General features: G+C 39.0%; 1 protein-coding gene across 13 annotated transcripts in view; it reads left to right on the forward strand.

The window, feature by feature from the left end:
- The window catches only part of LOC139604172 (poly(rC)-binding protein 3-like), a 500,787-nt gene that overhangs the window by 262,628 nt on the left and 220,638 nt on the right, over positions 1-17,521 (forward strand). Inside the window, exon 4 of one of the 13 annotated variants that reach the window (XM_071455235.1) lies at positions 15,050-15,104. The exons of the other annotated variants lie outside the window; for them this stretch is intronic. The gene's annotated coding sequence lies outside the window, so the exon portion shown is untranslated. The remainder of the gene's footprint in view (positions 1-15,049; positions 15,105-17,521) is intronic. 13 annotated transcript variants of the gene reach the window in all.

The raw sequence follows: 17,521 nt of genomic DNA on the forward strand, positions 1-17,521 counted from the left end.
TAGAAGGAACTTGATTGTCTTCATGATTGCAGGAGAAAGTGGGAAAATGTGGCCTGGCTTCATTTTGGAGGTTCAAAGTCACATTTTATACTTCTTATTTTATCATTAGACAGCTTGGGTTTGGCTATTAATTATTGTTCTGATGATGGAAATGAGATCCTCAGCTGCAGATGGGGGCTGTAACTGCAACTTTGAAATAAGCAATGACAGCTACAGTAACCTGAGATGTGTTGTCCTCAAAACATTAGAAGTGACTTACCTGTGTTGGCAATCATGGTCCAGCAATTACCCTTCTTTCCATATTTTCCAAGGAGTGACCTCTCACAAAGCAGATGGAAAAAGATACTGACAAATCTTTCCACCTTTGGGGAGTGGCAGCTTTTCTGTCCACAAATGGAATGTTCAGGCCTGACCTAATGAGGTGTGGGGAAAGAGAGACTTCACAGAGACTGTGGATTGCTTGGGTGCATGTGAAAGATGTGAGACTAAAATGAAGAAGATTGACTTAGATCTTGATTTATAAAAATGTGTTCTGGTGTACTTTAATATGTCACTAAAATACATTCCTCGGGTATTTTATTCAGCAGGACTTCCTGCTTTTGAAAGATATGTAAATGATAAAAGGCCCAGAAAAATTGCAACAACTGAAAAAAATCAGTGTAAGTATGCTAGTTTTGTCAACCCATCAATATGAATTGTCTGTACAGGATAAGCTTTTTTGCTTTTTATAAGAGTGGTAACAAGCAACCTCCTACAGGCCTTGATCACATTAACATCAAACAATCATACAGCTACTGGGGATAAAGAAGGTGCAGCTGTGGGCGAGCAGTGCATTTCATATCTTGGTTTTTTTTAAGAATCAGGCTCCATGTCAGAAACAGCACAAACAACAACAAAAAAGGGGCTCTCAGCTGTGGCCAGCCTTAGGTGAACTGAATGGCTGCAGATGACCTCATAAATAAGAAAACAAATAAGTGATAAAAGCATCTTTAACTGTCCTTTCTGTATTAAGAGACATATACTTTAATGGGTCTTGCTGTCTTTATTAATTTTAGTTTTCCAGACACAGTATGTGGCTGAAACTCCCTTGTGATATGACTGGTAATTTTTAATTTTAAATTAATTTTAAAGGTACTGAAATTCAAGCACATAGAAGAGGTGAGAGTGATGATGTGTCACATACTTCATCCCTCACCACCTTTCTACCATTGGAGATTCTCAAATAAATTGTTGTTACGTTAATACCTGTAATTGGTGCTATTTTTCATTTGATTGAAAGCTGCTTACAGACTAAGCAGAATAAAGATGCTGATGCTTGTTGCTCACACAGAAGTGGCAGCTGGAAGATGCCATGTGACTGCATACATGCCCAGAAAGAGGGAAAGGCTGATGATTCAAGCATGTCCTGCCATGGTCCTGCTTCACTTCCGTGAGCCTCAGAACCTGATCCATTTGAAGCAGTTAAGCAAGCACTTCACTGTTAGTATCTTCTGTATGCTTTCTCCACCCTCATTAATTCAAATTTCCTTTCTGATACTTCTATAAGGCAAAAGGGAGCATGTGCTGTGTGTGGTGTAGCACTTCATCAGCTGGAACTGTCCCTCCAGTGGATTCCCATTTCCGTAACAGCCTGAGGCTCACTGTCTCTCAGATATTTTTTTGCAGCAAAGCACAACATGATCAAAGCAAGATAGCAAAACAGAGTGGTAGGTGTAAAAGTTATCTTCATTGGTTCTACACATCCTTCTGATGTCTCTGAACTGCTCAAATGTTACAGGACTTCATCGAACTCCTTGTTCCTAGGTGCTCTTCTCCTTGTGCTGCCTGGGCAGTGACAAGACAAGAGAGATGTTTTCTGCTCTGGCCACAGGATGTGTGTGGCCTTTCTCTGTGGATGAACATGCTCATGATCTCTATCTGTTATTATTTTAGTCCCCAAGTCTGAAGTAAGCTCAGAAACTAGGAAACCAAATATTTGAAACTATTCAAAATACCTAAATATTTAAATTTGGGGTGGCTGCTACATTGGGTCTTAAGCATTTTGTGTTTTTTTCAAGCAAGTAAGCAGTATGCTTGTGGCACAGATGAGTAATGCAAGGCGTCCAGGCAGGGTTAGTATCTTCCATTAAATTACTAATAAAGTCAGAAGAATGGACGGGATTTTGGCAGCTTGGTCTTTTATGTATGTCAAATATACAAATGAGTGTGCAATAAGAAGTGCATTTAGCAAGATGTGTTATGCTTTAGTTTTATCTTTTTCTATCATTTTAGTAGGCTAAGATTTAAGTGAAAGTAGAAGACAGTCCTATTTCTGTCTGACAGAACCTCATCCTCTAATAGCTTCATTTTTTCAATACTCTCTTCAACATATATGGCCCCTACATGTTCATGATTTTACCCATAACATGATTGTGTTACCTGTGTGTAACAGCACCCCAGTGCAATTTCACAGAATTCTGATAGTTATGAAAATATACCTACAATTTATAGCCTGTTTACAGGAAAGGTATAATTTTATCTATGTCTTAGGTGCACAGAGCCAGAAACTTAAACAGAATTTTAAAAAGGAAGCCTGTAACTATTTTCTTCAACACATATAATTGAAAAGACAGACTTAGGCTCAAGTGTTGATTTGAATGGGATATGTAGCATAATCAGAAAAGCCCTGGCAGTTAAGCCATTTTATGCTCTGATATTCTTCAGTGGTTGGAGTCAATCTATGATCCAGACCAAGGCAAAGAGGAAGAGGTATACAGAAGGGAAATAACATTATCTTCATGTGTCTAGTCATTCCTTTCTCTCAAAGGTGTCATTGAGCAGGATCATCTTCATTATTCTTCATATACTTTTAATATTAGAACAGTTGTCACAAAAAGACTTTTAAATTATACTCTATCTGATACTGCATCTTTTTTTCTTAAATGATGTTCACTGTCTCAAGCTGTCAGTTAGTTTTGCAGAAGATATTTTTCATGTCTGATCTTTTCAATGACTTTGTCATTTACCTTCACCCTCTCACAAAGGTCTTTGGAGTAGTCACAGTTAAACATGCTTAGGATTTCTCAGAGTTCAGGAGAAAGGAGACAAGTAACAGAATTAAAACAGCAATGAGAAATCAATATTACAGTGCTGGACTCCTGAAGATCTATGGACCAGGGAATCAGGAATTCTCTGAGGTGCTGTGCAAACACTGCACTCCCTCCTCACACGTGCTCTGCCCTGTAGCTCCCTCAAAGAGCTGGATGGGAAACAAAGCCGAAAGGTCATGTTCTGCTGTCCTGCAGGCATGAAGGCATTCATCACAGGGCCAGGGCTTTGTCTGTGTTGTGGCAGCACTTCATCACATTTCATTTCTTTCCCTGTCTCTCCTACATATGTGTGTGGTCAGAAATATTTGGAAAAAAAATATAGCTTCTGCTTTCTGACTCTTGTCCTCAAGCATGGCAGATGGCAGCTCAGTTTCAGAGCAGGCTCTAGCAGACTTTGATTAACAGTTAGCAAGCATGGGCTTTCAGGCTTTGCTTCCAGTCCTTTGGCAGTTCCCCATTATTAATTGTTGCTGTTTTCACTAAAGTCTTTTTGCTGAATCAACCAAAGCAAATTCCACAGTGACAGACTTACAAGTGGAGAATATAGCTTTAAATAGAAAATAGTAGGATCCTGGTATGTATCACAGATAATTTAACATCTGTTCGTGTATTTTATCTATGGTAATTACCTTTTGTTAACCAAAGTCTTAGTTTTTGAGACAAATAATTGCATCATCATTGGAAAATAACATCTTTAACATACTTTACTCCCAGTCTAGTTCCAGTGCTTCTTTAGAAGCACCCTGTGACACCCCATATAACTGATTTTCTGGGTGGTTATAAGATGGTGTTGACAGCCTTCTGAGAGTCCTCCTTCAAGCTCTGCATAGTGGTAGCTGATAATTTTATGAAAGTAAAAGGGACAGTGTAAGACTGGGAGAAAATCAGGGAGGCATAAAGTTATTCTTGAGATTCACTGGACCTCTAGAATGAGCACAAGTAATGCCAGAAATACTACCCAGGAGGTCATTTAACATCCTTCCTGCCTTCAAGACTCCACTCTTGCTCATTCTTCATAAAGCTATTTATCTCTATGTGGAGTTTAATAGCTCTAGGGTTTATGGTTATTTTTAGAGAAAACATAAAGCAAATGTCACCTGCTTTCTCTCCCTTACTCCTCACCAGTATTTCTTTCCTATGTGCTGTGCCACTGATTGCAAAGCTTAATGTTGATGGATAGTCGTAGAGTCCAATGTGGTTTCCTACCCATTTTTACTTGAGCTATTCCCATTCAGTGGAATGGGCTGATGGAAGCGTCCTCCTGGAGTTCCTCTAAGTTATATGGCAGCAGTTGTGGTGAAATTCTCATCACAGAAGTGGTATTTGTAGACTCTTGTAGGGTTTCTTATGCCAGGAGCATGGCAAGCTCCAGCAGTGGCATCTTTGCTGCTGAGGATTTTGCAAACCACTCCCAGCTTTCCCCTCTGGATTCATTGCACAGAGGTTGTGAGGGGCAGTGTGAACCTCAAAAGTTTCTGGTTTTCTTACATGCAGAACTTAACATTTTGTGGTTCCTAGATGAGTGGAAGGTATAAATGGGTGGTTTGGTTTGGTTTAGCCCAAGTATTTGGGCTAAAATCTGTTTGCACCTAGTGAAGAGTGGTCAAACTAGAGGGAGAAAAACACAGGGGGTATGTTTGAAGAGGTGGTTTAAACCAGAGCCTGGGGGACTTCCAGTGGTGTATGGTAAATGAGACAAATGCAAGAACAGTGTCCCAGGGGGGATTGCCATAAATTAATTGGAGGCAGAGCTTGAGGACTGGGCTCTGGGATGAGCCTTCCTCTGGCTGAAGCATTCGGCAGGCTCAATGGCTCAGGTCGTACCATGGCTCTCATTTGTAAACAGGACTGGCTCTCCAGGGCCTGGGGGCTTTGCACAGCTGCAGTGTGAGGATCCCAAACATGGATCCTGATAAAAGATCATAAAACTCTGAAGGCACTGAAGCATAGCTGCTTGCAGAGGTTTTTGTCATCAATACTGTAATCCCTTTGGGAATCATGATTCTAAGGCAGTGACTTGTCCGATCAGCATTATTGAGGGAACAGCACTGCTCACCTGGCTCAGATGGTTTGGCCTGTATGGCTACAGCACTTCCCAAGTATTTACTGATGTTTACATTTTTGAAGCAATTGAATAAATGTTAATGCATCTAATTCAAAATGCCTATTACTTGAGATATTATTATTTTTTTTACTACTTGTAAAAAAAATTATGTATAATGGATTCTGTTTTAATGAACATTCTCATACATCACTTCTAGGAATAGTCTTTAAAGTAATGGAGTATCAAATTCTGCTTGTAAGAGGATCCACGTAAATACTTCCATCAAAGTCCAGGAGTTAAGTCTTGTTTCATCTTATGTAACTAAAAGAAATGAACAGAATAATTTGCCTTTGCTCTAAAACTGCTTTTTTTTTTCTTCTCCTAAGCTGTGCATTCAGGTTTGCAAGATAAAACAGCCTGTAAATATATTATTGGGAAAGATATAAAGTCAAACACTTCTTACTCAGTTTTGAAACTTACATTCCATTTAAATTTATAGAGCATTTTAACTTCATGTTCAGAAAGTAGTAATTCTCAGATCTCAGTTTTCTATTAGGTATAAATCAGCTAAAAAATTTTAGACTACCCTATCATGCCTATATTCATGAAACTTCATATGCATTTCAGATTAGACCATTTGAAACCTGGAAGTATTTTCATGATGCTATTTTCCTTGATCATTGCCATTTGCACCTTTGCCTCCAAGTTTGGGCAATACCTTGGTGGGGGAAATAGTAAAGGAAAAAGGATTTCCAGAAAGCTGGGAAAAGCAGGCCTTAGAAACAGAAGGAGCAGAGAAATGTAGAACTAGCTGCAACTGCAAAGTCTGAAAGTAGAAAAAGTTACAATGGTAAAGCAAGCGAGGACATTAAACAATAGCTTGAGTTTTAGGCTTGGCTAAGATAGACCTTAAGACTGCAGGAAAGTATGCTTAGCAAAATAGTAGAAGGTTTTAAGCTTAATAATGGAGTATTGTGTACTGGGAGTAGAAAGAAGACAAGCAAGCATTGTGTGAAGCAGGTGTACATGTGCTTTTAGTGATTGGCTAAAACAATTGTCTGTAAGCTTTAGCAATATGCTATTGGTTAGAAAGTTTTTAAACTGCTCTGTAACAAAGAAATCTTTGGCTGCTGCTGGCTGAGCTTTGCCATCTTCCTATTGTCTCAACCACATAATGAGGCAGATGCTGCAAATAAAGCTCAAGGAATGTACCCCAGGAGTACATTCCCATCCCATTCATGAATGAAAGAGAAAAAATAACCACACCAACACACCTTGGTGTTTCTGAAGTGAGTTATTGCAGCTTTTCTTTCAATTAAAATGGTGTGGGATTGGCTTTTATCTCAAAACCTTGTGTTGTTACTGAACAGAAATTCTGCTTATTGGTTAGTTCAACTCAAAATACAGCTATTTGGATATAGTTTCAGATTGTGTCTCTTCTTACTTTTAAATATATGAAGAGTCACTTGAATTAACAGACCATCAGATATAATGAACCCATACCACAAGTAACATCCTATAACAGCAATGCTTCTCATGCTGTCATTTTTTTATATTTCTCATATAATAATAGTATGGGCTCACTCTGAGAAAATGTCAATAGTTTGGATGAGATGGGATATTTCTGGACAATCCCATAAAGATATAAGTAATTAAGTGTAGCTAGATGTCAGGATGACAGATGCATTCACCATGTAATGACTGTGATTCCGTCTTGCTGAGAGCATTGTCACTCCTGACTTTCTTGCTGAATGTAAGTATTCAAAATGCATTATTTTCTCATATTTGAGTCTACACTTGTAGCTGTTACATAAAATAAGATATTGAGGAATACAGGTTGTTACAGGCTGAAAACTGAATTAAGATTGTAGACTAGGGCTCTTATATTTTATCAGCATGTGTGTGTTTATGCATCTTTCAAAGACATAGAAGTCATGCATTCAGCTTGTTGCTTATTAATAAATTTCTGTGCTGGTCATAAGTCCTGTCACTTTATCTCACAGGATATTCCCCTTTTCATCTCAGCTAAATTCTTATTATTTTAATTTTTTGTCTATGTTGGAAAAGTTAGGGTTTCAATGTGATAACAATGTCAATAAGAGTACTTCAGAGAACAAGAATTGTGGAATTGGGTCAGTTTTACTCAAGACAATGATTTATATGCTCTGATTGGCATGATGTTCATAGACCTGGGCTTGGAAAGGACAATGAAAGCTCTTTCCTAGTGCAGCACCAGCAGCCTGGTGGGCATGACTGGATGAACATGCAATATGTCATGCAGCTGACAGGCAATTCTACCTCTAGAAGAACCCAGCAAGGACTTGCAGCTCCTCTGCTGTGATGATCAAACACACCCATCCTCTTCTCTCCTTTCAGTTCAAGCCCTGATAAGAACTTCTCAATTTCTGAACAATCCTACTACCACACCATTAATGACAGGAAGCAATATTCCTTAAAATTTGCTTTTCTTATGGTTGCTTTTCATTCTGCTGGGTTCAGGGAAGCATCTCTACTAAGAATTACAGTAGGAGACCATAGAAGAATGACTGAGCAATGAGAAGTTTTCTGGGCCCTTTTAATCAATAAAAGGCTGAGGATACTGAATCAGGCAAGTTGTGAATTGAGGGGGCTTAAATATGTACTGGGCAACCAATAAGCTTAAATTTAAATTTTAATTTTTGCTACCCATTTTTGTGTCACTTCATCTAAAGAAATTAATCTTCAGAATAAATCTAGTTATGAAAATTCCCTGTAGAAATTAGTTTCTCTTTTGTGTAGTCTCACAAAAAAAAAAGAAAAATAACAACCAGCATGTTCTTTCCCTTGTTCTTTTCATTGAACATATATAGCTAGCAAGTGATCTGATTAGGTGATTCCTCTTTTGACTAGCTTGTGGCAATTCAATATCTATTTCAGCATTGCAATTCAGACTAGAACAAAAATCCAAACTCTTGAAAATCAATAAATAGAACATAGGGCTTCAATTTGATTCTTCAATGGTACAAGCTATGCCAAGTGCAAATTAAAGCTGTGCCTTCTACTAGCTTTGCTGAGAATTTGAAATCAAATTCAAAATTACAATCATTTTCTCTTGCAGTGATGCCCTGCAGGCATTTGGGACGCTCCATCCTAGGGCAAGAACCTGTCTCAAATTGCGTATCTTATTGTTTCTTTGTGATGCAATTTCTCACTCCTTTGAAATCAAAGTAGATAACTTGCCCTATCATGAACAAATACAAGAGCCACACAATTTTTTTTAAAACAACAGATTAACAGTGTATTACTTGCCAAATTTAAAATGAAACAAAGAAAAATATAAGTTGTTTACGTTATTTTTATTTCCCTGTTTCTATTTGTTTATTTGTAATGAATGAGAATGTACATTCCATGTTTTTAAACCTTTGATTAAAAGCAAAATTTGGTTTTGATTAGTATTTGGACCTGTTTCCAAAATCTCCTTAATCACCGGTTGAGTAACATTGTTTGGCAATATGGATGAAGTGTATGAAATGGATGAAATAGAATTTGGAAGAAAACAGTTCTTGGCTGATCTTTCTTAAGAAGTGAGAATAATCACAGTCTTGTCATTCTCATCTCCAGATACAGACACGCATCTTTGGCACCACTTTTGCTAATGAAAAAATATTGAATTCTATGCTTATTGTACTATTATTATCTAAAGCAAGAAAAACTGTTTCTGAACTGGGGACCCCTTTGTGCTGGGAAGATGATAAATTAATGAAAAGCTTGTATCAGATGTTATTTAATGCACTGTTGGAAAGTGTTGGCAGCATTTTTTGCAATGTTTTTTAATTTGTTTCAGAGTGAAGTTCTTTGAAACTAGATTTTTAATTTACTTTTTTTAAGAAACCAAAGCAGCTTATCACTGACAATAGTGGATCATACCTGTGTCAGATCTTATTATACACAGTAAGAATCATAACTTTAAAGAAAGACTGTAAGTTTGCTCTAATTTCTCCTTGCACCTGAGTTCCCTCTTGGCCTGCAGTGCCAAACATGGAAACCAAGCTTCCAATTTTCTTTTTCTGTCCTGCATACATGAATAAAGTAACAATTTAAATAAAATATTCTTTCTGTATGAAAATCTGGTTGTTACAATCCACAGATGAAATCAGAAATGAATGATCTGACTGAACTCCCTGTAATATTTATGGTCACTAGCAAAGAAGTCTTTAGCAGAGTTGTGGATGAGAACAACAAAGTTGTTAATTTTAAATCCTGTTTTAAACTTTAGATTTCAGAATTATGGTAGAAGTCTCCATATCTACTATGCTGCCATGGTTAAATCTTTTGCCAAATTCAGCTGTGGAATGGGGATGGTTTCTGTTTTCTGTAGGAAACAATGAGTGTGTGAACCCAAGAATTGCTCTTGTTTACCTTGTGATATTAAAGTCTGGGTTTGGGTTGTGTGCACTTGCATGGCACACACTATATATAAGACAAGAAATACTGGGTCATACTTGCCACTGAACCAAAGGAAGTGACAACAGGTGTGAGACATGTCCCTGAGAACTTCAAAAAAATCAAAATTCACCTGGAAGAAGGGAGTGAATTTTTAGAAGAGAGCATAGAGTCAGGATGCTCATCCTTCCCTAGGAAAAAGGAAGAGGCAGTGCTGTATTATGACATAAAGGCTGACTAGACAACCCTGCGGACCAGATGCTGACTGCTATGGCTGTTACCAAATCTGTGTGATAGCATGGGAATTCTGGCACTGGAAGGGCCACTGGCAGGTAGCTGGAAATTTGCAATAACGTGGCACTGCCTCTGGCAGGTGTTGTCAGAGCACCACTGTTAGTGGTGCAGGGTGCCTGTCTGCAAGGGTAGGGTGCTAATACAGGGATCATATCTCACTTTCAGCTGGGGAAAAGAATGAAAAGAACTACATCTCTTTCACACCTTGGCATACAGAGCACTGAAGGCTGCTGCTTTACTCAGCAGGGCCAGTGGTGATGTGCAGAAGGGCTAAGGACAGGCAAAGGCAAACAGATCTTTTGTCCAAAACAAGGTGCATGGTAGTGACACTTCTATGATTCCTTGTTCATTAATCAACAAAACTGAATTTAAGATGTTTGTTTGTGATGTGGCACTAGTGATGGAAATCAAATGCTTTTTCTAAATAATCTGGATTTAGTTCCCATTCTGCACTGAGCTAGGCACCAGGAGGCTGCTCTGTGATAGCTGGAGCAGCATGGAACAAGCTGTCAGTAGTCTCAAATATCACAGATCATCAACTCCTGAGAGTTTTTTAATTAATTATTGCTAAAATGGTCAAGGAAAGAGTGTGGCTGGGAAAGCTTAAGGTGAGTGCATGTGAAAGTAAATATTTGGACTGCAAGCCTCACGATGGTGAATAAGTGAGTGCAGCAGTGTAAGTGAAACTCCAGAATGGTAGTAAAACATCTGTAAAAAGGAATGCCTTTGAACCACAGGGTCAGCTCATTCCAGTGTTTTCATGAACTTGCAGCTGCCACAGAAGCAAAACAGGGTTGATGAATGTGAAAAATATGGATGGGGATAGCAAACAAAAGGCGACACCAGTGTAAATTCTTAATGCCTTCAGCATTTCTTGATTTCAGGGCTTAAGCAGGTCCTGCTGTGGTTTGTCTTGTGATGGTAACTGTTGAAATTGCTTAAGTCAAGGGGCTTTACTTTTATTTTACTGGTTTTTAATGCTTGGTAACTGTGAAATGTGAACAAGTTTTGTTAGTGAATGGACTGCTGTTTAAGGAGATGATAAAACACCCAGTTTTCTTCTGGTTTCTTCACGAAGGCTTTGCAGTTCTGCTCAACATAAATGTTGTGATGATCGTAGGAGATGGTGGTCCAAAGAGATGAGGTCCAAAAAGCATATTTTTATTCCCACTGAAATATGAGACACTTTCTAAGAACTCTCTCGCTTAAGAAGGACCCCAGAATTTGTGATAGAATTGAGATGTGTGCTGGTTTAGCCTCCCAATGCTGTTTTGATGTCATTGTAGGTAATGCCTTGTGCTTGCTTGAGGTGTTGTGCATGGGAAATTATCTATCCGAAACTGGGTCGGGATTAACTATTTAACATGTTCTGAAAAAGAGAGTGGCTGTGAGGTATGAACATGCGGCAAAGACTGATGTAAAAACAGTTTACTTTATATAAGCTCTGCCATTAGCAATAGTACTAACATAAGAGTTTTTAAAGCACTCAGAGAAAATAAAGACCTGCTTATGAGGCATATATCAGTGTATTTTACAGTTATCCATTATTTATTGCACACAGCAAACTTAAGACATAAGCTTGGTTATTTGCTTGTTCCAGGTCAATACAGGAATGCCTCAGCAGAAAATGGCTATTGTGTATTGCTTATGATATTACAATTGCATTTTACTGGTTTTTATACAAGCAGCAGAGGAAAAACAAACCTGTTTTGCTGCTGTCTTTCAAATTCTTCTTATAAGGGCAAGTATAACTCTATGGGGTGTGGAAGGAATTGCTTCATGGGAGACTGAGAGAAACTACTAGCTTGACATCAACGTTTTTTATTATAATTAAATTTATGATATATGTTATCCCCCTCTGTCTTTAGGTACACATGTGCACATACACTTGCTTTTATAGAGTCAGTAAAAAAGCAAAATGAAAGCAAAATATTTCTTTTTAGATATAAATAAACACTACTCCACTGAAGACATATTCACCATAGAACTCACATGTCTGCTAGAACATGGTTTACTTATTTATATAGTTTTCATCTGGTGACCTCAAATTCTTCAGTGGATTTATCTTCACAATAGATCCTAAATATAGTGAAAAACACACATTTTCACTTTACAAGTGGGAATTAACTAGACAAAGGCTATCAGAGATATTAGTCCTAGTCTTTTTCTAAGCCCCAGTCACTGTTTTCTTCCTACCACAGTCTCTCATCAAGCTAGCAGAAAAGTAGAAAAAAATAAGTAACTTGGATTCACTTTCTGCTGTGCAACACAACTGGCATTTGGGGAGGGGTGCTTTGAATCTCTAATGTTGAGTAGTTTATTGAGCAGTAACACCCTCCAGGCACCATAAAAAAGGGTACCGAAAGATTGTCATGAAGAGCACAAGTTTTATAATGAGATTCAAATAAACCTCCAACAACATTAAGTTTTGTTCATTACCCATAATTAAGTCCACCAGCTTCTGTGGGCTGAGTGGTAGAGAAGAAGAGGTAGAGTCCTCAATTACACTGTCCTGCACCGCTGCAGCCCAAGGGGATGAATGAAGTTTATCCCTCTCTCCCAGGTGGAGTGTCGGGATCTCTAGCTTATCAGAGTGACCCCGAGAAAAGTTTGAAAGTTTCTTTTCCCAGCCCAGCACTTGAAGAAGGAGCCAGAGCTCTTCATTTCTTGGTCTTAAGGTTGTTTATTGCATCTTATCTATAAAAAATTTTCTCCTGCCCTGCCGATGTCAGCTCAGCAGTGAACTTCTAAACCAATCCCAACATGCCAGCATCACAGCAGAAGATGGAGACCAAGAAGAAGAAGAAGAAAGGCTAGACACACCCAAGTCCCTCCATCTTGTCCCCAAAACCCTCATTCCAAAAATCCTAAAATCTACCTTTTCACCCTGTGATAATTTTATTATTATACTATTTAAACTTCTGTGACTTTCAGGTCCTCATGCAAAGCTGATAATTTGCTCCACGGGTCATAATCAAATCCACAGGTGCTCTGGGCTGCGTGCCAGAGTCTCTGAGCCCCCCAGCAGGGGCCCCGGCAACTCTGGAGACCCGGAGGGTGGTACTGAGTTCCAACAGTGGAGCAGTCTGAGTTCTGCAAGGCAGGTGATAGTCTGGTGCTAAGTTCAGTCATAGAGAGGGACAGGGAAAGAATGGAGCTTTCCTAGCAGGAACAAGAGCTCAAGGCATGTTATCCAGCTCTGAGAAACCTCCTGTAAGTGCATAAGCATTTTCCTAACAGTAGTTCCCATTTTCATAGTTTGGCCAACTTTGAGACGATTTACATAAGAATAAGAAGCATATTTCTGACACAAAATCTTACCCACCAATCTTCCAAATTGCAACTTACTCTTTCAGTGCATGAGGTGCTGCAATTTCTCAGGGAACAATCACCTGAATTGTCTGAAATTGCAGAATATTGGGCTCTTTAACATCTTTCATGGAAATGTCTGAGCAGTTGTGTCTGAAACTGGGAGATGTGATCGTGTACGGGAAATCCAGACTGTCAGGAAATAACAACCCAGTTATTTATTTTCCCTTCTCTTTGGGGCTTTGTAAGAAGAATCATCATGTAGCCCTAGTGACTGGCAAAGCTATGAGTTCTGCCATTGATAATGTTATTGATATAGCTACTAATGTTGTTGGCTTTCTAACAAGGCACACTGGCTAAAAATTACTGGTGCTCTTCTTTCTGTGTTTTCAGGATTCAGTGTAGGGTATTTTAACTCCTAACCAAAGACCAGTCTTCATGATGCCCAACATATAACATCTGCCACACAAATTTGTTACTCACATTAGTGATAATGCTGGAAGTTGAAGGTTTTGATGTGTCTCTCAACTGTTTATTTTGTATGTATGTGAACAATTAATATATCCCCTCTCATGATATAGTTTGCTTCTTTGTACTGGGATGCACATGAGAGTTATTCTAGAAAAATGCAGGAAAGCAGAGTTTGTCAACTACTGCAAGTGGAAAATTTAAACGTGATTGAGCTTTTAATGAAGAGAGTAATTCTCTTTCATCTCTCTGCTAGACATGTAATTCTAGCTGGTCCTTCATTAGTACAGCTTTCATCAGTATGAAGATAAAGCTGTGTTTAAGAAATTACTTAAGATTAGAGTTCAGTATGAATTTTGTTTCCTATCTAAAAATGTGTTGCATTTTTCAACTGGAGTTTGAATATGTCACAGAAAACGTGCTTCTTCTGATTTTTTAGTTTTTTGTGGGGTTTTTTGGGGTTTTTTTTTGTTTGGTTTTTTTTTTTTTTTTTTTGAGGGTAGTATTCTGGATGCCAGAGCCACTGTGAAACTCTTCAAATTGATATGATGTCTGTCACACACAGTAACGAATTAGTGAAGGAAAGGTTCTGAGTAAATTGCATTAGCAGAGGTGCATGTAGTATTACATAATTCATTGCAAGCAGTGTTTTGTAAAATTAATATAAAACCTAACATAGTCTTTAAAGGTTTAAAGTGAAAAGACTAATTGCGTCAGATCCATTTTGTCCTGTTTCCTGCTTACTGAATTCCAGCTGACAGCCTAGGAAACCCACACCTCATTACCATATTTTGAAACATCTGTTAAGGAAAACAGATCTGCTTGCCAGAATTCATCTTCCTTTCAGAAGTGCCAAGTATGTGAACAGAACCATTATTCCTTAGGCAAAAAAAGACCATATTCAGCTTTGCTGTCACCAGCCACATTAAGGCTTTATTTGGTTCAGAATATATGTAATTAATTGAGGAAAGCTATTCATACAATGTCACTGTAATTACTGAAACATGAATATTTCTCCCTTGTATTTCATCTGAGAAATAATCTTTAGGTATCAGTCACATTTATTTTAATTCTACATTTTAACAGCTTGCTACCTGTTAACATTGTAATTATGACATCAGAGCTACTGCTCTGTAAATGAGCTGCCATCAGGAACCAGATGCTGAAGCTGTGTTTTACATGAAGGGATATGGTGTCCTTCAGTCCATGGTTCTGGACCAGTGGCTCAGATACCTCCTGTACGCTGTAACTACCTGTCTCTCAAAATACCCCTTGCAAGAACAGTATCTCCCTTAACTGTAGTCATTAAAGATTCCAGTAAGTCTTGTAAAAGTTACTTATTTAAGACCTGTTTCACAAAACCAGTGAAATGTTAGCCTTTTATATTTGCATACTTTTTTCTTTTTTTTTTTTTTTTCTCTAGCCTTGCTTATTCCAAGTTTCTGTGGCCTTAAAAGGATTCAGTTATTGACATGTAGGTAAGTAGAAGATGATAAGATTCTGGAGGACATCAGTTTTATTCTTATTTCCTAGAGTAGACAGCTGTGTAAGCACACCATGCCTATGTACTGCTTTCCATTTCATCCTTTGGCTTCAGTTTCCTAATTAGAACAGTTTGCTCTGAATGAAAATGAAAAGCAAAATAATTAAATGCAACTTTCTCCTTATCTCTTAATGAATCAGTGGGAAGTGGCAACAAGGCAGAGAGCCACTACTCCATAACTGGCCAGGTCTCCCAGAGTCAAACACCTGCCTTATGGAGTCCAGGACAGAGGGCACAGTTTGGTGCTGTGGATGTGTTGCAGGGTGGTGCTGGGTAGCAGGGTGATTGGTGCTCTGAATCATCTAAGTACAAGCTGCCACTGCACTAACACCATTGCTGATCACACTGCAATATGGTCAGTTAGATGCAGGGAGGGATCCAGCTGAAATTAAAGAAGGGGGTGGCCTCACTTTTCAGCTGGATCAGTCCTTGTTCAGGTTCATCACACTGCTGGTGCTGGTATGGGAAGGAGGGCAGGGCAGTAGCACCTGAAAGTTTACTTTAGTGGGAAAAGCTTCATGGTACACAAAGGTTAGCTTTCAGATGTTCTTTCTACTTTCCCCTTTCTGTGTATTTACACTGTTGTAATGCTTTTCTCTTTGCTGTTTTCCTTTACACTTTCATCTCTTTCCTCCACTTCTTGATCAGTCCTTGTACAGATATATATGATCAGTTTCTTGTACAGATATACATATGTAGTCTGAATTTCTGCCATTAGCTCTGCATGTATCTCTAGTCCCTGCTAGAATTAGGGTACCTTTCTTTATACTGCATGTTAAATTCATGCCCAGACACATGGATTACTAGCCCTCTCCTGACCTTTTTCCACTTGCTTAAAACCAGGCATCACCTGCTCTGGAGCCCTCAAACAGGGTCAACTCAGTGACACAAGTCAAACCCTTACATTATAATGGGAGCATATTTGAAGGTGGGAACAGAAATAAGCCTTGAGCTGATCTAACAAGTTCCCACAGCCACTGAGAAAGGATGTATTGTACCTCTTCCCATCATCTTCCCTAGCTGTCCTGGTAACACAGTTCTGTTCTGTACCTTGGGCCAGCTCTAGTGCCTGGTCAGCCTCTCCCAGAAATGCTTTGTTTCTCTGACCTGTCAGGAAATTCAGTCAGCAAAGGGAAGGTAGACAGGCAGAGTCCAAGGAAAGAAGGAGAGTCTTGGGACTGGCTGTGGAATAGCAGATGAAAGAAGGGGAGGAGAGATAGGAAGTAAAATCTTAAACTTTTGACAGCAGTGAGGTTTGAGCATCCTTATTTCCAGACTGACCTCACTTCTGGGGTCCCATCTGACAAATTATGAACTGAGTGCTGAAGTAATCTAGTGCACAACAACTGTGCTACATACATTGGTGCTGACTGTCAGACCACAGCCAAGCCTAACCTATTTGTAACTGTGCAAATATTGGCAAGATGTTTCCCTATTGCTCTTAGGAAAACTAATGACACTCAGGAGTTGTCACTAATTCACAAAAGGCCAGCACAGTGTAATCCAGAAGTCCCCTGCCCAAGCTCTTCATGTCCTCAATGAAGTAGTTACACTGCTCTTTCCTTTCTTTCCCACTTTTCCCACTGCTGGCTGAGTAATTGCTACTTCTCTTAACTCAGCCAGTGGTCTCTCAGGTGAAGCACCTAAAGCAGGTAGTAGTCACAAGATTGTTTTCTATCACTCACTCACTCTGATGAGTGCTGCTTATCAGTCACCTGTAAATTATTGTTCAAATACCCACTGCGTGTGCATCTGCATCTGTGTGTGTGTCTGTGCTCTGCCTCTGTGGTTTGGATCCAAAGGACCTGATACCACCACCAGAGTTTAAGAGAAGGTATCCATACCTGCAGATCAGGTGGGCCAAGGTCAAGGCTCCTGGTCTGAATTTGAAGTTCCATGTCATCACATCCACCAACCTGTTTTTCAAAGCTTGTACTTACAAGTCTTTGATCTGTGTAACAAATCCAGGGAGGGGCTGCTAATCTCAGATATGCTCTGTGTGTGCAAACCAAGCATTCTGAGTGGTTTAGCAACATATTGTTCAGCCATGTCTTCATGCTTTGGTTTACAGTTGTAAAAAAAAAATTATCCTTCCTTTGTGATCCTCTTCTGTAGACTTTCCTGCTATGATACTGGTAATGAACTGCTGCTCCTGTGACATCCAGAGCCACAGGAGAGATACTCCAGTGCATTGTATCAGATTGGATTTCCTCACTTTTCTGCGTTTGGAACTTGCTTTGAAATATTATTACTATCTCTATTTCACTAACAGATGTGAACTGGATCATCTCTGGTAGCATCTTCAGCATTCAAATATCAAAAGCAGCCAAGACGGGGCAACATTCATACATA

This window comes from Agelaius tricolor, unplaced genomic scaffold (assembly GCF_023055355.1).
Source record: "Agelaius tricolor isolate 1412-34295 unplaced genomic scaffold, bAgeTri1.0.p SCAF_2, whole genome shotgun sequence".
NCBI classification, from domain to species: Eukaryota; Metazoa; Chordata; class Aves; order Passeriformes; family Icteridae; genus Agelaius; species Agelaius tricolor.